We start from the raw sequence: 21,174 nt of genomic DNA on the forward strand, positions 1-21,174 counted from the left end.
TTCATGCAATAAAGCAGCTATTTAAAAGAACTGATTAAATCAAGCAGTTATCCCTTGGAGACTGAGGAGAAAGCGGATAGTGAGTAATTCAGCTAATGCCATGAGCCCTCTTCACAAACCTCCCTCACTCCCTCCCACCAAATAATTATCACATCCATTTCCTTTTTCTTCACAAACCTGTTAGACCAAGCACCACTCCTCGATCCTTAGGGCTATACTCTCTACCGGTTTAAACTGGCAGCGCTCCAGTGAAGCCAGGTCTTCACTTCTCACTGAGATTTGACCTTCTGTCTATTAACTGAAAACTTCCAGTCATGGCCAAGGAACAAAATTAGCTACACTTCCTTTTCATCACAGATGCAGCAGACTACCTAATTTTCTATTTGCTAGCTTGCAAAGCAATTCCAGTTACGAATGTTGCCAAAACCGAAGAAATGTTTATGTTAAATAAGCATAACAGATTAGGCTTCAAGGGCACATGACAGTCTAGTCTGTGTTGAACAGTAAGATAAATACTGGTCTCTAACATCCAGTGCTGCCACCACTGCCCAACAAGAAAGCTGGCCAGAAATGGCCTTCTGATCACCTGCAAGTGCAGCTTTACCCTGCTGCCAATTGCTTGAACAATGATAGTGCATGCAACAAAAAGTCTCCAGTTGGTGACTGGTGTCTGCATCCTCCATATTCCCACAGACTCCAGCTTCCTCTCTGGAGTCTGATTCATGACTTCAACAGCTTCAAAACTTCTGCCCAGCTCTGACCAAGCACCATGGGCTCCTGTCCCTACAGACACCTCCACATCTTTGGCGGGTGTATCTAAAGCTGCTCTAGAGCTGGGGCTGCTTTAAGCAGTATTTTCAAACTAACCATTCTCCTGCCTGACTAGTAGAGTCCAAAGACCTCACAGCACACCACAACCAGCCGGGGAGCTGTGATGAAGGGATTTTGCACCTGTGGCTGCTCTCTGTCCCCATCTCAGAGCATGTATTGCAATGCAGCCTTTGCTGGAGGGAGCCTGTATTCAAGGCAGTGTCAGCAGGAGACACTTCAGCTTGGCTCTCTCACCTCCCACACAAATGCTCTCACCACTGCCCTGTGTGGATATTCAGCACAGCAGAAGTGCCAGACAAAGGTCATTTGTAGAATTCAACCATACGTTTTTCATCAGGGAAGGGCAGTGCTATAGCTTGCCCCGGGAAATTTAACTATACTGAACCTTGTGCCCAAGCTCTCTTGGCTTGCGTGGTGCTGAGGGGCACGAGGGTCAGAGGAGAGCCACACAACCAGCCACAGCTATTGCAGGCTGCCTCTGCATCAGCCACCTCAGCCACTTCCGCTCCCACCGGCTTACCTGAGTAAGACTACATGGATGGTTCTGCAGGATGCTACAAACAACCCAACCACCCAAGAAGCAGGGTGAATACTCAGTAATTCTCCTCATTTTGAGCCTTCTGCTATTACTGTAAGCTGTGACTTCCCTCTGAGGTAGCTAGTTTGAGGCTGGGGTGAAGCAGAATCCCTGTGTCCCTTACGAGGCTTTTGTCTAGACAGTGGGATCAAAGAGGAGAAGAGCACAGTAACATCAGAGTCAGAGGGAGAGGCAGGAAACACCCTGCCCTTTGCTGCACACCCAACATACCTGCACATATGGAAATGAATAGAAATTGGAACTGAGAAGCTTTACCTCCCTGAAATACCAACATTTGTTAAAAAAAAAAATACTTTCATCTCTCAGTTGCTTGCTGGATGCAATAGTATTTCTTGTGAATTGTTTTTAATGGTGATGAACAGGGTCAAAAAGCATGGCAATTCTCCAGGCAGCTCTTCACAGACAGCACCGATAGGAACACATCACAAAACAGTCATCACTGGTGGCACTTTCCTATTTTGGGCTTAGGGAAGCCAAAGGCACCCAGACCTTGCTTTGTCTGATTCCTACAGATCACCCCACTGTGTCTGTGGTGAAACACTTACACTTCCACAGTGTAAGTCTCTGTCTGCAGATGTGCTGTGGATGTTAGCTCTCCTATCAGTCTAAAGGGAGGACAATGCAAATAAATTTATACTGTGAAGGTAGAAGGGCAGAAAAGATTAGTTTTGAGGCATTTTCAGAGGGAGTCAAAATAAAAGGGTAGAAGGTAAGAGTAGTGAGAGGGGCAGAGTGAGGCTGCAACAAAGGCAAATAAAATTTGGTGGCACAGATGAGCGAAATCCATTAGAGAATGCAAAAGGCTAAGTTCTGTTCTTCTTTGCAAGCCTTCAAATAGATTACATTGATGCCAGTGTCAGCAAAGCATGGCCTTGTGCATCCAACTGGACTTGCATGTGGCTGTGCTTGTAGCAGATGGATCTTAATCGGCAGCAGAAAACTACATTCACAGAGCTAAGACTCACAGGGCTGCAGGAGAAAGGTCAAAAAGCAGGAATTCAGGTACACAAAGAAAAATTTATCACATGGAATAGCAGAGATGATAAAGAAAACTGAGCGTCAAGATATTCTCCCATCCAAAGATCACAGGCCTTAGAAAGGAGAAGCAATTTAACTGCCACTGATTAATACTTCCGCTTGAAGTATTTGTTCATGTGAGTAACAGTATGACAACTATATTCATTAATATAACAGACTTATGATAAAAAAGGAAATCTGCTAGTTGTGAATACACCCTTATGTTAGGGCAAATCTAGCAGAAAAAAGGTGTAAAATACAGCATATGATCAAATTTCAAGTAATTACAAAATTTTTACTAAAAATACAAAATATCACTCTTTCTTTCTTTTCATCACACTCAGAAGGTACCCTAACATATTTGGTTTAAAAATCTATGTATTAAAGAAATATTAGACTCAGCTTTTTTTTTGTTTGTTTTGACAGTGGTCATTTTCCTTTCCTCAAAACCCGTTTATCAAAACTACTATAAAAAGGACTACAGCTGCTTTTAAATAAAAAAGAAAGCAATTGTCCTTAGAAACCTTCCCTTCTTATACATTTTTTGAGATAGAAAATATCTCTAATTGATATAACTTATTAGCAAACTCAGTTAAACTATAATAGTAATAAGTGGGTAGCTGAGTGAGACTAACATTTTAATTTAGCCCTTTTCATTTCTAGGCTAATTTTCCTTTCACTATGCGAACATTTTTGTGTTACAGAAGCCTGTTATGGTCAGACGCAAACTAAAAAGTCTTCCTAGACTGATTTTCTCTCCATTGCATGCCCACTGCTCCTGTTTTAAGCATTTTAACATTTATCACAAATGTCCCCCTTTATATCTGTATCTAGCCAAAACATATCATTTATAGCACCCCGTCTCAAAGCCCTGGTTTCTTTCAGCTCAGAAAAAGACTCCATTATAGCTGACCTTCACAGGTACTCTTCAGGATGATGCTGATTAGGCAGAGTTATTGGAAATTATAGTAGCTCAGACACCTGATCTGTATCCACTCAGCAGCAGGTAAGCTGTGCTTCCAGCCACGGATACTGGGATCGGTATGAAGGAATGAGAGCAGTCATGTATCATGCTCAATATCCTGCCTGACAGTGGCAGCCTCCAGGTGCTCAGAGGGAGGTCGCCGTCTGCAAGGTAATAAACTTGCCTACAGCTCTTTCCTAATCCCTAGACAGACAGGTGAACATTCATGACCTAAATGAATCAGAGTTTGCATCCTTTCCACTTCAGTCAGGCTTGTTTATATCCCCTCCATTTGCTTTCTGCCCAAATCACCAAGCAGTGAAACTCTCTGAAGAAGTCTTCCAGTGTGAGAAGCTCTTCAATGCAAGACAAAACGTCTGAGCAAGCGCCAGGACTCTTTTTGTGTCAGGGAAGCTAATTTGGCTTGATTGTCTTTCAATTAGGTTCTGAGACCAAGAAACAAAGCTGGCAAAACAAAGAGCAGAAGCTGACAGGAAAACAGATGAGTATATTCTGAGAGCTGAGTCAAAACAATGAGGCACTTACATATTCAGCATGTAGAGGCACGTCTTAATAAATACTGTTTATTGCATGTTAATGTGTACAGTATAAATGCTTATAAGCAAATGCAAGAGCTGGATTGTGAAACTGCCTCCCAAAAGCACTTGAAATCTAAGTGAAATATTCCATTTATTTATCTAACTGTTAGCTATATTTATACAAAGCAAGATAAAGCTTGTGTTCCAGAGCAGTTACAGTACCTGCATATCCTGGGTCAAACCTTAATCTAACTCAGTAGAAGCTTTGCCATTAAATTTCAGAGAATCAGATATTTGACAAATTCTGTGAGAAACACCACAACAATAAAGGAAAGGGGAGCAGAAATCTCTTGGAGTACAGCTTCTCCAGAACATAAAAGAGCTGACATCAAAAGGTCTGGTATTCAACTTGAAATGTAGACACCTACACGTCAGTTTATTTTTTGTTTCTATTTCACTGTTACAAGTGTAATAATGACCAAGATGGGAGTTGTTCTTTCATTAGAATAATGAAGACTTCACAAAAATGAAAATGTTTAAAGTAATACAGCAATTAAAAAGAGGTTGAATACATATATTACTAACTACTCAACCTGAGCAAACAAGAAATGAGAGAGAAAAGAGAAAAGCACAAGCATTATTCTGTTGGTTTAATTTCACCCCACTCAGTCCACCCAAGGCTGTATACTGTGTAAGATTTAGGCTACCTGCACAGGATTATATTTCAACTTTCACATGATACAAGTCGACCTATGCTGTAAACTTGTATAATTGGCTGCAACAGACTAAGCTACCATCAAAGCACTGGTACTCTAAACTGTACATTCATGTACAGGTGGAAGGAGAGGGGAAGGGAACATATGCTTCTCTGGAAGATACCTGACAAGCTTAAATGCTTTTTTAGAGGATGTTTCTGAGACAAGATTTGCATAACGTTTAAAAGACCAGCAAATGAAACTCCCTGACTATATTGCACAGGAGGTCACACCAGGTGCATGTTACCAGTGCATAAGCAGAGCAGAGGAGAGCTAAGAAGGCTGTAGATACATCGGTAAGAAACTGCATGGCCTTAATCCTGCTACTACAGCTACTACTGGTCAGGAGATGTGAAGTTGTTCTGTATTCACATACGCATGAGCACAAATCTCAGAACCAAGTGGGGTGACCCCAGCTTCTGCTTCACCTGGAAGACACAAAGAAAACAGGACTGCAGTGTAGACCAAGCCTCATTCACGTAACACTTTTCAGCCTGTACTCCTGATGCCCCAGAACCACTATCATTTGCACCATTTCAGTCCTTCTCACCCTCCATTTCCTTTTTTATCACATCAGCAGCCTTCTGCCCTCTCAGCCAAAGTCCAGCTATATCTGCAGTAACTCACATTTGTACTACATCGGTACACTGTTAATGCATTACATGTGCTGCATGTTGCATGACTTTCAGCACAACAGCTACACCCTTCCAGAGCCCCAGCATTTGTTTGCAAGCTTTCACTGCTTGACTGTTTGACTGTTGTTTACAGCAAACTGACAAAACAAGGCCATGAATGGCTTCTGCTACATTCAAGCATAGGGTGAGGGAATTTCTGAAAATTAGCTTCTCATTCTCATCTAATTCTCATCTTCAGTTCTCACCTGAACTGAAATATTTCAGTTACCTTCCCAGCTCCATGATTCATCAGCAAGGCCTTCCAGAAGAAGAGCTGTTTAAGGGTTTAAAGATAATTTTTTTAGAAACTATCATCCTTGAGTCATTAGTGACTTGACTGAAACTACTAGTCTCTCACTGAGACTATTAAGACATAAAACAAACCCAATAATGTGATTACCACCAAGAATGCCTTAACTAATTTTTTGCATGTGATCCCAATTTACCTTCCTAACCCAATGCAGTAACTCATGCAGCCTCAGCTTCCTCCTCCTGTCTCCATCAGAAATAGATCAAATCAAAACCATAAGAAACAAAAATAGGTAAGGATTGAGATGACCAGTAAATTAAGAAAGGCCAGTTGGACATCCAGACAAGATTGGAGAGCCCCAGACTCCTTCAGCAGCTGAGCTGGGAACAAACCTGAAAAGGACCTGGCTCTTGCCATCCAAACGGTGAAAGACCATGCCATGGAATACATACAAATAGACAAAAAACCAAACAGTTGGGTACTCATGGAGTCACACCAAAATAGTCACATAAAACAGAAAAGGCTTGCAGTTATGGTGTAACACAGAGTATATGATACGCCTCTGAGGATGACGGAAGACAGATAGGGAGATAAGTTGCCTTGCTACCTGTTAAGCTGAAGGAGTTGACAAAGACTTGCTTGAGCTCTGAGACAGCAGCTCACACATCAGACTTCAGGGCAAGAGCATGCACTGGGGACCAAATGGCTTTGTTCCCTTACAGGAAGATGGGGGAAGCCTGCAAGGGATGAAACATGCCACATAAAGCAAATGCCTCGGTCTGACACCTAAGAGGCCTCAGCATCCTGGTATCTTGTCACATCTTCTCCCTCTCTGCCCACACAGCCCTTCCACGCTGATCAAAATCCATTTGGGTACTGACACCACCTCTTCACCAAGGCTCAGGATGCAAAATCATGCAATGTGCTTTTCTGTCTTTTGGTCTGTTGTGGGACCTGTGCTTTGCTTGGGACTCACACTGTGCTCTCTCTGCTCTAATTAACATACCGTTTGCTGTCTGATTCATTCATCTCTCCTTCATAAAATGGTACAGATTTTATTCCTATCTTTCTATTTCCCTTGTTGAATAGTTTATAATAGAGATAAATACTTTTCTCATCTTATTTTTCTTATTTATTACCTGCATCATTGATGGGATTCTGCTGAAGATCATAAGAGCTAGATGCAATTCTACAGGCAGCAATTCTTAGTATTTTGCTATGGTTATCTCTCCCTACGTTGAATAGCAAGGAAGGGGGATAGCATTTTTTAAATGATCGTTTCCTATCCTTCCACAATACAGTAAGATTTTTTTAAACATTTTACATTAAATCACTGCCTGATTTTACATTAAATCAAAGTCTGCTCTCCATGACCTGGTGACATTCAGCATGAGACCTGTCTAATGTAATTTAAAGTTGAAAAACTGTGTTGCTAGCCCTGTGCATGCAGGTAAATTCCACTTCTTGGTCTAAGGAGGAATTTAGGAGTCAGACATACACATAGTGAAAGAATAATGAGAAGTAACCTCTATTCACCCAACCATCCTGTTCTTTGGACAATTACCACTTTCAAAGTCATCCTATCTTTACAACTAGTGTCACTCACACAAGTATTCCTACTGAATAAAAGGAAGAATGCAGTCAAGCATCAACTGCCTTGAACTCTCTGCTGCATGGGTTTCAGATCTGTGAAGCCATTTCACTGAGTTATGTACCCAAGAATGCCATGAATAACTTAGGACCAGATTAAGCCATCTTTAAGGACTGTGAGACACGTCCATCAGACCAAGTCTCTGACAGCAGCAGAAGCAGTCTCAATAGTCTAAATGAAGGTAGGGGAGGAAAACTTCTGAAGATGAATGAAGCCTTATTGTTATAAAATGATGGCAACATTAATAATTTAAGAAAATATTATGAAGACATCAGTTTTCCAGGAAGACATGATTGAGGAAGATAGGCTCATATGTCAAGTAAGGTGCACTCTAGTAAGCAATGGATGACCTACATAAAAGAAAGTCTGTCCTAAAACACTAGTCAAGTAGCTATTCTTAACATACAAAAATAACTTCTGAAAATACTTAATAAGCAAACAGCAAATTTAGTCAGAAGTTTCCTTCTTGATAATGCTGGAGTCCACAACAGAAAAATTCTGCCACCAACTATCATCAATATCATCATCACAATATTCTCCTAAGAAAAGCTGCATATTCTCCCTGTTGGCTGTGGATCTTTCTCTGTAATGCTGAATCAGCCAGAGAGCAAAGAGAGAGGCTGCCCTAAGAGGGCACTGGACTTGCCTTCAGACAAGGAACTGTGGAAGTGTCTTCGAACACTTCCAAGAGTGTGGATGGAGACCAGCAGCTCCCTCACTTAGCTTAAGTACTTCGAAAGCAAATATCTGCTAAAGCCAAGTTCAACAGTGTAAGCTAAGATAATGACGATCTATGCCATGACAGTATCCTGGATATGTTTAGTGATACACATGTCGAAGTCCTGTGCTGAAGGAACAAAATATTCAGATTTCTGTCTGGGCTCCAAACTACCAGGAATGGTACTAACATCTGTCCCTAAGTTAACTTTGTCCAACTTGAAACAGAATACACCAACTATTCAATAATAAATAAATCCCTTTTTGGGCGAGTGTGTGTGTGCATGTATGTATGTTAGTTTTTCTAGGTGACCATAGAGTGTTTATAGGGCTGCAGGGCTGAAAGAGATTAGAGGATGAGATCCTGCTAGAAACGGATTAGTTGGTCCCATAAGAGCTTTGTTTATTCTTTAAGGACCATAGTGATGCAGATTCCAAAGACACAAGCATTAGATTGGACTGACAACTGCATATTAATTGCAGATCATTGTACCAGTCTAGAAAATACAAACTGTCATGCCAGTAAATGCAGTTCTATCAATACATGAAAAATGTCAGGAAGCTCCTTTACCGTTTCCTTGACCTATATATTCATGTTTAAAGAACAAAACCAACAGAAGCATAGTAGGGTCAATGCTATATTCTTCTTTTTGCTATTCTAGCCAGGGCCTTTTCCTATTACTCTTAGTTTAGCCTGACATTAATATGTCTTCATGCAAATAGCTTATTCATGACTCTTGTGGTGATCAGAAATGAATACTGATACCATGCCTAAGGAAGAAGGTGTTACCGGTGAAAAAAGAAAAGTGTCTTACTCTTTCAGTTCAAGAGCTGTAACACTGTGGCAGGAGAATCTGTCTTTGGTGTTCCCTTTTCCATAGTGGACAAACATCTGCACTTCCTGTGGAATCTCAAGTAATATTAAATAAATGCAATGCATCCTATTCATACCACTGCTATTCTGTTGAATATCGGCTGCATATTTTCCTTTCTCTTAAGAGAACTAGTGAATCCAAAGGAGAGAACAGCGAAGCTAAAAGATAGCTCAGTGAAGCAGCTTGGGGACATGCTGTCGGTCAACAACTCCAATATTTAAGTTCAAATTTTAAATCATGTTAAATAAAAGACTTTTTTTTAAAGAAACTGCACACTGTAAAAAGGATAAAACAATGGCAGAAGCGAAGAAAGTATTTCCTTTTATCTGAAATGATACTGCATTTTTTCCATCTTAGCACGAAAAACAGCTTTTGGTTTTAGTCAACCCAAAACATTTTCCTCCTCAGTTCCCTGCTCCCTTATCTTTCCTTTTATTTCAGTCATAGAACCACAAACTGAAGGGAATCCCTACAGGAATCCAAATAATGTGCATAAACATGAATACAAACAGAATTAAGAGAGTCATGAGATCTTCACAGATCCTTGATCTCTTTTCATAATTTCAAGCACCATATTTCCTCTCTTAGTCTAGATAGCAAGTGAAAAGTAGGATCTTCTCTGTCAAATTTGAGAAACTAGAATAGCATATTGAAAAATAGAAAAACTCTCACTCTCACAAGGAGACAGAGAAATCATAAAAAACTAATGCAGAAGAAATCACTCTCATCAGCTCAAAACTGTGTTTCATTTTATGTTTGCAATCTTAAGTCAAAACAAAACAAACCCTCCAAAAATCCAGCCCTCCATCAAACATTCTTTTTCTATGTATAATATTTTTCTTCAATATTTTGGACCAAAACTTTTCAGTTCTGAACAATTTTTGGCAGAACTCCCTACATTCTAAAGTTTTACTTTATTTTGCTATGGAAACTGCCTGTATAAGAAAAACAAAATCATAAACCAGCCAATTCTAGTCAAACTTTTCTCCACTTTGAAATATATTATACAAGTCAATGTTTGGCACACAGTCCTTTCTCATACTAATCATACAAATAAATGATTGGCACGCAGTCTTTGAACAGCTTCTCTCAAAAGTTATTTTCTTGTAGCACATACACTATTTTCCTTGCAGAACACCTGCGAATTAGTTATATTCTGCAATTGCCTTGCACAATCTGTTAGCTGATAAAAGTCCTATATAGTCCAGATTCAATATCTTCTAAGTGAGCTGAACTCAATGATAGACTGCGGTTGGGCCAGGTGCTGTTTTGCTGGTGTGAATTACATCTCCCCTAGGACAGGATGGCAGGATAGATTAATGTGGCCTTATGCTATCGCTACACTGTCATTACAGCTTCTGAATAAAGCTCAGGTTGATTATCACAAGACCTCTCTTTCTCTTTTCTTTCGGTTGCTTCTGTCCTTATCTAACATAAGACATCTGAAAATCTCCAAGTTGTTTCTCAAATCTGTGGGTCACTGGCTTCATGTACAGGGCATGCATGAGAGCAGAAGCAGATGTACCGTATTTGACAACCTCATATAAATGATGGCCTCCCTCTATTCACTGTTATAGCCGTGCTTGCAATCATGATGTACCAATGAGTTTTCTCTTTTTTTTTTGGCAGTCTCTCAGTGGCAACACAGTTGCAGTGCACAACTTGCCACCTATCTCCAGTTTTTCCAATAATGAAGGCTGCTACAAAGAGCTGCCCTCTGTCTGATGCTCATCTGCACAGAGCCCCCTACAACCACAGAGCTAGGAAATCACTTTTTGTCTGCATCAAGCATCTGTATTTGGAATACACAGCCCAATGTAGCAGGCAAGCAGTAGGGTCTCAATGAAAGCCTCAGGAGGCTGCTCATTTCTTGGATGGTATTTTATTTTGCTGGTATTTTATTTGCTGAAGGACATTGTCAATCATGAAAGCCATTAGTGGCAGGTAGATTGTGATATATCTCCTCATGTCCCTCCAAATAACATTCACTGTATTCTTAAGATAACAGAGATTAATTTGCCTGAATGATGCAAGGCTGTGAAACCTTCATCAGTTTGTGGCTTACATTTGCATAGGGGAGACCTAAAACTCCCTTGACTCAGCCTAGTGCTAGAAACACATCATTGGAGACTTTGCCTGCTGTTAAGAAATATACCAGCTATCACTATGTATTTCACAGGGTGGACTCCTTTCTATTGGCAACTCACATCTCGAACTACCCCAACTGCAAAGACCATCCAGGGTCAAAAAGTTTTTCATATTCAGCTCCTTAAATCTGTCCCTCGTTCAGTCTGGTAGGTTAGAGCCAACACTTCTTCAGCGTATTAAAGATTTTGAGCTATCTGGCAAATCTCTGAAATCACATTAAAAAGATATGTAAACAACTCTTGTTCAACACACGTATCCACAGCGTTTCCAGCACTTTGACTGGTAGAGACTCCTCCCTACCGTATCTCTTTACCAGGAGCACGGCAGTGCTCAGAGCAGCCTGGGGATGTGATCCTTGCAAAGAAACGAATCACACTTTGGGGCACTTTGCATCCTATTAGGGCAAACTCTCAAAATCCTGCATTTTGCAGACTGTCCTCTCTTGCTTTCTGCTTTCTGGACATTTCTGCTTGCTCAAGCTGGCATGGCATTTTATAAGCAGGCCCAAGGCCAGCCTGATGGCTAGGAAAGAGTTGTAGCATAGCAGAGAATGAGTCTGTGCAGTAGGTTTGCTCTGCAAGAGGCCGAGATGCCTGCAATAGACTGTATAAACAGTTTTCTGTGCTTATCCAAATACAGTATTCCCATCAATGCTGCATTATTCTCACAAGTTACTGAATGCGTTTCACCAGCATAAAAAGCAAGCTTCTAGCACAATGGCGCATGATTTAGGTGTTTCAGGGAAGACAAGACACACTCGTACAATAACCCTTCACTCTTCCAGTACTATTCTTTCTCCCCTTGAATGGTTCTCATGGGATTCTCCCTAAATCCCAACTGTGCTTTATGAAATTATATTTGCCAAGCTTCTTGTTGAATATCTGTCAGTTTAAAAACAAATAGCCAATGCAAACTTTCTTTTCAGTTCTTTCCTTGTTAACACCCCATGCACAATGAAAGCAGAAGGAGCACTAGAAAAAGCAGAAAAATCAGTTACCATAGAAGAGCTACAACTAATTACTCAGCAAACACAGTAAGTTATGTGTGGAAATCAAATGTACTTCATCTTGTTTTCAGTGAATATTTTACATGCGTAGGTGACAGAAGCGTGCAGCAGAATATAAATGTGATACAACTGCCTTTTGCAGTATGTATGTTTCCATCAAAGTTGGATTTTTTTGTCCTCCTCGTCTTTTGATTGATTCAAACTGATGGATGGTGAAGCAGGATTCTGAACTCACTGGTGCCTCAGCAAAATAATAAAAGGAAGCACAAGAAACATCTATGAAAACTGACATGGAAATCTCATGCTCCCCTTCAAGTTACTGAACTTACAGGGCAGCAACTCCAAGAAGGTGAAACCCTAAGCTTCTCTAGAAAGCCATTAACCCTGACAAACTCCAAGCAGGCATTCAAGTCTGCTCTGGTGAAACTGTACGCAGGGGACAATAGGTGTGAGATTCAGACATACTGCACGAGACTCATACAAATCTGACTCTCTAAGAACCTCAGGGGAGAATGAAGTTCATTTTTGTAAATCTGCAGAATTCAAGTTCAATTTTAAAATGAGTGCCAACTTCTGAATTCATAATAGTAAACCTGGGTGTCAGTATCTCACAGATATTTGCCATTTTAACTCCATGAATTCTACCAAGTCTCTTTGTGATCAATAATAAAAGCCATTAACCTTAAGTGTCATACATATTGCTCCTCCATGGGATACTTTTCTTAGCAAAGAATTAGCCCTCCACTTACTGGAGTGCAACAAAGAGAAAACAGACATCAAAAGAGTCAGGCTGCTTTTAAACATTATTTAAGCAACTAGCCTAAAAGAATAGAGAATGCGTGGTAATCTAACCGCCCTGTCTTGTCCTGAATAGAAGTGACACCTTTATAAAAAGAAAAGAAGAAACCTTACTCCAAAAGCAAAGACTGTCCAAGTCCATAGGTGACTTTAAATCTCTATCTTGCAGATACATTTCTGTTAGCTGGCAATGCATGACATGACTTTACATTCCTTCTGGTCTTAGATCCCTAGAGCACATGTTACATCAATGGTTAGCACATTTGTGTATGTGGATCTACCTTGAAACAAATTTTAGTGCTGGTTAAGATAAGAGAATGATGAAGCATTAAGCTTTCAGAAAAACTGATCAAAACTCTGTCTTACACATATGTGCCCATTTTGTTCGCACTGCCCTGCTTGTGGCCATCTCTTCCCAATTAATTATATCCTCAGTCACTCATGTGTGATGCTAAATATAGTCAGAAGGATGGCTGCTGCACACGAGAAGTTAGGCACTGTAATAGGATGTGCACCTAGCAAAGGTGCACATGATGGCACCAGCAAAGATCTATACTTTTAACCATAAAAGACAGGAACCCAATAGGCTAAAGAAAGCTACCTGCTATTTCAAAAGGCTAGACAGAATATGAGTGACTTGCTCATTAGAAAAAAAGTTATGTAAGAAAACAGAGATACTGATCAGTCTACTCTGCCATTCCCCACATTACTGTTAGAGGTAATTAAGGGGAACAAACACAAGCAAAGAGGCCTATAACTGTGTTGTTAATTTAGGAAGGGGTAAGGTTGAGACACTCAATGTAAGAGAGGCCAGGCGAGAGGGAGATCCATGAAATTACTAACTGAAAGCAGATCTAACTGGTGACAACACGAGGAGGCTGTTGTACACTGCCCTGTCAATCCACCAAGTGCATGCTACCCAAAAAAGGGGAAAATGGCTGAATGTTAACTTCATATCTAACAACTCAACCAATGGTCCCTCAAAATAGCTAGTGATTCTCTAATCTCAATTTTTCAAACCTTGTTTACATCATCCAATAGACATTGACACTAACACAAATTTAACAAAAGCATGAGATCTTAAAAATCAGTAACTGTGTAATGCAAACAGCACTCTCACAACTGCTATCTCAGCTACTGCTGAGCAAGTTTTTTTGAAAAGCACCATTGAGCAGCAAGTTTCACACTGATATGCAAAACCAGCAAACAATACCTAGAAATGTAGGAGTGAAGGATATGTAAGCAAGTCATAGCACCAGTTTCACACGTTAGTAGTAAGGAACACATTAATCTTTATCCTTATGATCATGTCCCATCGAAATATTTAATTATTAAAGACCCCAAGAGCTTTGAGTGTTCCTCAGAGAAGAACAGGGTTTGCAGATACGCTGTTTTCACACAGTCTTTTCCACTCGTGATCAGATAAAAAACCCCTCCACTCCAGGGCCCATAAAAGCATAACCTGTGAAGAGTTCAGGGGTAAGTCTACAAAACGCACTACAACATTGAGCCAGGCTATCTGAAAATATTGTATTTCCTCCAGAATTTGAATATTCAAGGCACAGAGGATCATAGATCACAGTTAGACCCACAATGAACACCATGCAGTATATTATGGAGTTCTAAGCTCCTGGCTGCCAACCAAGTTACTGGGGCAAAACTTGACCTGAATCAGATTAATTTACACAGGATTTTCATCTGTGAAAGAACAGACTAAAAACCAAGCAAAGGCTTAAAGATTTAAACTATTGGAAGTAGTGCTGCTCTCACTTCCGAAGAAACAACCACTCTGATCTCAGTCACTCACAGCTAGAAGGTACAGTTGATTTCAGCAGAAAGAGCAATTTCACAGAAAGAACAATATGAACTTTACGCTCCACAGGTTTCTAAATGTGGTTTACATTTTCTAACTTTTTTTAAAAAGTTAAAATATATCATATTTTGGTGAGCTCTGTCTTTTTAGCTTAAATTCCATTCAGGACATTCAAATCCTTTACAGGCAAGATACCCAGTGAAAAAGTTAGTCATGGGGTAACTTCAAACATTATGAGTATCCTGCCAGAGTACCTTTGGTAGGCCAGCATTAGTGGATAAAAAAAAGTTGCTTGTAAGCATTAATGATATGTAGCTATTTGCCACTAGATAAATTTGCATTACTTGAGGGCCTGATTTTATAAGGGACAATTCCACAATAAGGTCCCAGCCAAAGCAATATTATCAATAGATCCTGTAGAACACAAATGCAAACACATGTCTCCTCCATGCTGTTTTATTATCAGTAGGACTGTAACACATTTGTGGCTGAAGAAACTATTAAGAAGAAAAAAAAACAAAACAGAGCACTAGAAAGTAGGTTAATCAGTTCAACATACTATTTTATGAAGCAAAAATTATGGAAATCTTCTTCAATTTCAACCTCCCTCCTCCCCCCCCCCCACCCGCACACAAGAACTGAGTGCATCCAGACCCCTACTGTCGAACAAAGAGGGAAGGAAGAGTGAGCTAAGGAAAGAAAAAAAGGGAATCTTTCATCGTTATCAAAGCTGCCTGAGAAAATTAAGGAGCAATATATTAAAAAACAGACAACTGTGACACAATTACAAATTCATATCTCTCCCTCCCCTGCTACTGAAGTTTCTCAATTGAAGTAAAACATGTCCACTTGCTACAACAGACTCAGAGAAAGATTCTGTAACTAAGCAGATGTTATTGCATGTCTTACTTGAGGAATTAAAGATATGCTTCCCTACCTCCCCTGATACCTAACTAATGCTAAAGAACAAGTATGGTGTTTAGTGTTTATTAGCCTGTTTCAAGAAGCACAATAGCAACTATCACAGTTTTGCCCAGTGAGCCAAAATATTTTGAAAAAAAAAAAAAAACAAAAACGTACATCTATCACCAAAGAAGAAATGGCATTGAACATCATGCTTTTTAAAAAAATGTGGGTGTAACATGTTTTCCAGCATCATGGTTTTTTCAGCCAGTATGGGCAGAAGCTGCCATTGAAACATGCCACATGAGAGCTGTAATGAAAGTTGAAGAAGAGAAGGAAAATAAGTAAACAAGGGGAGATTGTAATGATTTTTTGTCATAGGACCCGGTACTTGACAGATCCTCAGCTGATGTAAATTTGTCCTTTATCCTTCCCTGTGTCAAGCCTCCAAATTAGGTTCTCCTCCTGTACAGTGCATTCAAGCTTATCTATGGACAAATGCAGCAAAGACGCTATGGGCTTTCAGGGAGCTACCCTTTGCTATTTCTCAAAATAGGAAAAAAAAAGAAAAAGAAATGATTTTATAAAAGAGCCCTCAGACACAGAGGACCTCAGACTAAACTGAATCTTTAATTTCAGAGGTTGAGGGCAGTCACACAGAGCAGTCTCTGTGCCTCAGAGGTAAGTAACCCTTTCTGGAATAATTCCTCCAGAGACCTTCTTTCCCAATTAAAGCACAGGAGCATGCTGTATAAAAACTATATTTTTTTTAAAAAAAAAGCAGCCCTAATATCTTGTGCCCAGGCAGATACACGGGCAGAAATCAGAGTGCAGAGCCATAAACCCCGTCTTTCCCTCACTATAGCCATCTCATTTGCAGTAGGGGGGCTGCAGCCTGCAGTCTCTGTTCTGTCCCATGCGTTTTCAGGCACCCACTCCCAGCATGCCAGTGAGGATCATGTTACGTGCAGGACAACAATACTGTTACTCTTAACTCCGTATTTCAAAAGTACTCACCGAGAGCATCCAAGAGAACTATTGTATAACCTCAGAAGTCAGCTAGTAAATCCCATCTCAGTACAGACAGGCTGAAGCTTTAAATGACAGCTGATGAAAAAGCCTGGTTTCTTCCCTTATTGCAGCCCCTAGGTGTTCTAGATACGCACAGATTTAGGATTGGGGCTGTCAAAGCATCCGGTGCTGATACGAACATTACATTTAGGGAGATCTTTACATTTCTGTTCTGAAGCGCTCTTCCCCTGCATGTAGTTTATCCATAATGCACTGCTGCAGTATGCAGTTTTATTCCAAACTACCAAACAAGCAACTCTGTATCTCTGCAAGAGAATATGGGAGAAGAGCAGACTTGGGAAACAGAGTAACAGAAATATGGTGTCTGCCTTCATTTACAACTGTCTCTCCGTGGGCTGATGACAGGAATCTCAGCTCCATCCCCACTCTCACGGAGAAGATAACGCACAAATTTTGCTGCAAACATAGTAAGACCATAGCAGCAGGCTACAACAGCAGTGAGCTGGGGAGAGGGAAGGGTATTTGCTTTGCACGAGACCCCGAGACAAGACACTAGCTAGGTGTCAGCCAGCACGGCTCCATTTAGGTCAGCAGATGAGAGGGCAAACACGGACCCCCCTTTCAGAGGGGAAGGTTCCCCATGGAAAGGGCACGTCCACAGTGCCACAGGAGGGGCAAGGGATAACCCAACGACCCCCTGAAAAAGTAGATCTTAAAGATAAATCACGGCAATAGCGGAGCTCCCGTGACGCTCCCTCCGTGCCCACTCGCCGCTCCAGGTGGGTGCTACAAGTCCCCCTCCGTTTGCCACGCGGGGACGAGCAAGCGCCGGCCCCACGGAGCTCACCTGACCCGTGCCGAGCACCCCGGGCTCTGCCCTCGGCGCGGCTCTGCGCGCATCTGCGGGCGCGCTGAAGGTGCAGGCGGAAAACCTGCAACCTCCCGTATTTATAACCCATTTCGGCTCACATAAGTGGGGGGAGAGCACCCGCGCCGTCCCGGCTCCCACGGCCACGGCGCGCTCCCGCCCCTGCGCGCCCGCGCCCCGCCGCCCCCTGCGCGGCCCCTGCGCCGCCCCTGCGCGGCCCCTGCGCGGCCCCTGCGCGCCGCTCACCCCGCGGAGCGGCTCCCCGGCGCCGCTACGGGCGGCGGTCTCCATGCGGGCGGGCGGGCAGCTCCCGCCAGCCGGGCATCGTGGTCCGCCCTCCCGCGGTGCGCCGGCGGAGAGGGGCGGGGGGCCGGGGGCTTCGTCGTCTTCTTCTTCTTTTCCTTTCACTCTTCCCCCCCCCCCCTTTTTTTTTTTTAGGAACGCCGGGAGGATAATTGGCGCCGCTCCTTCTCCATCACCCGCCTCTCCTCCTCTGCCTTCCCGTGCGCCGGCCCCGGGTTTCAGGACCCACCTCCCCCTCCCCGGCTGCGGAGCAGAGGGAGGGGAAAGGGGCCGGCTGGGAGAGGCGGCGGCGGGAGGGGAGGGCAGGGGGAACGACCCCCCCCCTCCCCCGGGCCCCCCGAGGCTCCCCCCGAGGCAGCCCGGCGCTGCCGTGCCCCGGAGAGCCCCCGGCTGGTCTTGGTGCCGCAGCCGCCCGACCCGGGGCTCTGCCGGCTCCCCCGGCCGCCGCGGACGGGGCAGCGCAAGCCCCCGCCGCGGAAATTTCGGCCTCCCTCCGCTGAGATTCGCCGGCTGCCAGCCGGAGCCTGGAGCTGGTCTCCGGCTTTCTCCCTCCTGCCGTTCCTCCCCCAGACCCAGCTGTTGTGAACGTAAAGCTCCAGTGTTTTACCTGTCACCGCCACAGGCCGGACTCCCCCAGCTCACGGGGGAAAAAAAAGAAAGAAAAAAGCAAAGAAAAAGAATGGAGCCAGGGAGAAAAGCAAACACACGGCACGATGAGATCTGAGTGACCTGCAATGGTGTCAGCACCCCCAAACCCCAAAGACCCTCTTGGTTACCTGAGTCTTGCAGCCCCGAGCACGCAGTGTGCCGATGGCACAGAGGGTGGGACCTAGGGCCCAAATCTCGGTCCCTGGCGTAGCCAGCATGCCTCACATCGCACACACAGGGCACCAGGCAGGACTACTGACCAAAACCCTTTGCAAATTTTTGTGGAGGCATATTAAAAATGTAACAGCACAAGTGTGCCCAGCACACACAGAACCAGCCCTTGCACTTACTGTGCTGAAGCTGCTGGGCCAGTCTGAATTAATGGCACCTGACATAGCCTTTTCCCTACAAACTATCACTTAAAAGCTCAGCGGGGACATTACTCTTTGTGCTTACTTTGCATTAACCTCAGGTTTGCCTCCAAGTCACAGATGTGTTATTATAAGCAAGAATGGTGGTACCACCCCATCCATTTATACACAAGCCAAATTCCTAATGGCAGGCCAAAGAAAAGATCACACAGTAGTTATTCTACTGAAAATGAGCACGAAGTCATGGTTTCCCACTAGTGGGTGAAGTCCTCCTGCCAAACTGTAAAAATTAAAAAATAACATCCACAAGCTAAAGTACATCTCAAGCAAAAAGATTTCTTATATGTGGGGTGAAGTAGTTTTATTGCTTAGTTGCCAAGGCAGCTAGCTACAGAAACATTTCTGGATAATTCATTATCCCCTCATTTCACAATCAGGTAGTATGGTGGTGCAAGACAGTGCCCAAGAGCAACAGAAACACTAAATCAAAATCAAACCCCAGGCTGTTCATGTCTCACTAACATGTGTCACTAGCCACATTGACCAAGGGACACAAGCAGATGAGTGGTGTAAGCTTATCTGCTTGTGGCAGAGAAGTGTGAATTTTGTCTGCTGCAATGCAGAGGAAAGCATATTTGTGTATCCAGAGCCATTTTCCCTTATAAGAGATCAAGAGCACAGACAGAGCTCACTGATCATGCCTCAGTTGAAGGTGAGAGGTATTCTTATTTGTTTAAGCAGTGTAACGCCCTGGGAAGCATTCATCTGATCACACCCAAAGACTGAAACTTGCACAGCCGATCTATCAACATTATGTTAGTCTAAAGAATAACTGCCTGAAAACGAGAGATGAACATTTGTCGTTTGCAGTTTCATGTTACTGCAGTTTCCTCTTTTCTTTCACTCTTCTCCATAAGAGAATTGACATCTATTGCCCTTGGTTGGATATGGCAAGAGTCAGAGGCAGGCCATAGCCCTGTCATCTTTCTGCTGTTTTCCCACCTGGCACCATGAGCAAGTCTACTAGTAGCACAGAGGGAAGGCAGGATTTGTTTTCCCCTCTCTCTTTTTGGTTATATGGATTTATGACCTGCTTGTCATTTCAGGGAAGCTCAGCAGGGCACAAGGTTTTCTTTCCTAGTGGGGGTATTTTGTGGCTTGCATGAAGCTACAGCAGTAAAAACATGGGCTATTTTTAGCTTAAAGTAGGCCAAGCAGTTCCAGAAGACGTGGTAATACGAGGAACATTTGAGAACAAAACAAATAAACAAAAGAGAAAACAATCTAAGAAAGGTAAACAAGAATAATTTCTAACTAGAAGCACTTGCTAAATCATAAGAATGTAGGAAATTGCATCCTGCATCTCAGGGGACATGAGCCCACCCCACAAAAAGCAAACAAACAAAATCTCTCAACAATATATGTGGCATTTAGGATAATCAAAACATCTTGTTTTAAGGCCATATGTTTGGACTGCTTTTTTTAGAGATGCCCAATTCTGCAGTTTTCAGTAAGCATGCATTTCCCAGGTAAAGCATACCATCTCAGTAATTTAAACAGAAACTAACCACCTTCTTAGAGTTCAGTATACAGCTATGTTTGGAGGCAGAGGATAAGACTCACCAAAGTGCATTGAAATTCAGTGAGTACTGGTTGCCTAACACTCTTGGGGAATACCTGCCCATATTTCATAGAGAAATCATCCTGTGGGCAAGGTGCTGCTCTGAACGTGCTACTAGCTCTACTAAGGGGAGAGAAGAGGTAAGGATACGTATTATAAAAGAGAGATTCTTTTTACAGCTGGAAGCAACACATTCATGGTTTAGATCAATGATAATTCAGTGGGGGCATGGATATCTGTCAGCTTCTTCATCTGGTACTGGATTTGAAAGAATTAGTTGTAGTAATTCAGCAGTCTATAAATCTTCATGGAAAAGTGTAACAACATTCACCATTGCCAACTCAAGCACTTCCCACATGGATTCATATTGTCATCTTTTACTAGTTGTAGCTCCTGGCAGTAGTTTTTTCTCTCTCAGGAAGAAGTCCTAATAAGGCCTCGCATTTTCTGGCTCTTTTTTAAATGTAGTAATGCCATTGAAAACAGTTGCAGGACACACATTTAAAGTCATGTGCTTGTGTGAGTGTTTTGCTAGATCTGATCTAAAAATCCAGAACAATCTGTGTTTCCATAAGCCTTTAAGAACTTGTGTAGCACCATGTATAGATAGGAAGGAGTTTCCCCTTCATACAAGAAATTACAGCAAAACTTCATGCTTTGGGTCATGATATCTCTTTAGCCCTCTTAGCAGGGTGACTTAAATCCTAAAATCATGAATTCTTTCACCACTTCCTGTAGTAGGATGATCATAACGACAACAGAAGAAGTGTTCAGTATATTTAACCTTTATTT

At 42.4% G+C, this 21,174-nt stretch overlaps 1 protein-coding gene across 2 annotated transcripts in view; it reads right to left on the reverse strand.

Moving 5' to 3' along the window:
• The window catches only part of PLPPR1 (phospholipid phosphatase related 1), a 133,038-nt gene extending 115,120 nt beyond the window's left edge, over window positions 1-17,918 (reverse strand). Inside the window, exon 1 of one of the 2 annotated variants that reach the window (XM_026103011.2) lies at window positions 17,686-17,918. The gene's annotated coding sequence lies outside the window, so the exon portion shown is untranslated. Of the gene's footprint in view, window positions 1-16,556; window positions 16,826-17,685 lie in introns of those variants that run through there. The other variant, XM_026103012.2, reaches the window with a different exon arrangement.
• Between the last annotated feature and the right edge of the window lie 3,256 nt (window positions 17,919-21,174).

This window comes from Dromaius novaehollandiae, chromosome Z (assembly GCF_036370855.1).
Source record: "Dromaius novaehollandiae isolate bDroNov1 chromosome Z, bDroNov1.hap1, whole genome shotgun sequence".
Classification (NCBI taxonomy): Eukaryota; Metazoa; Chordata; class Aves; order Casuariiformes; family Dromaiidae; genus Dromaius; species Dromaius novaehollandiae.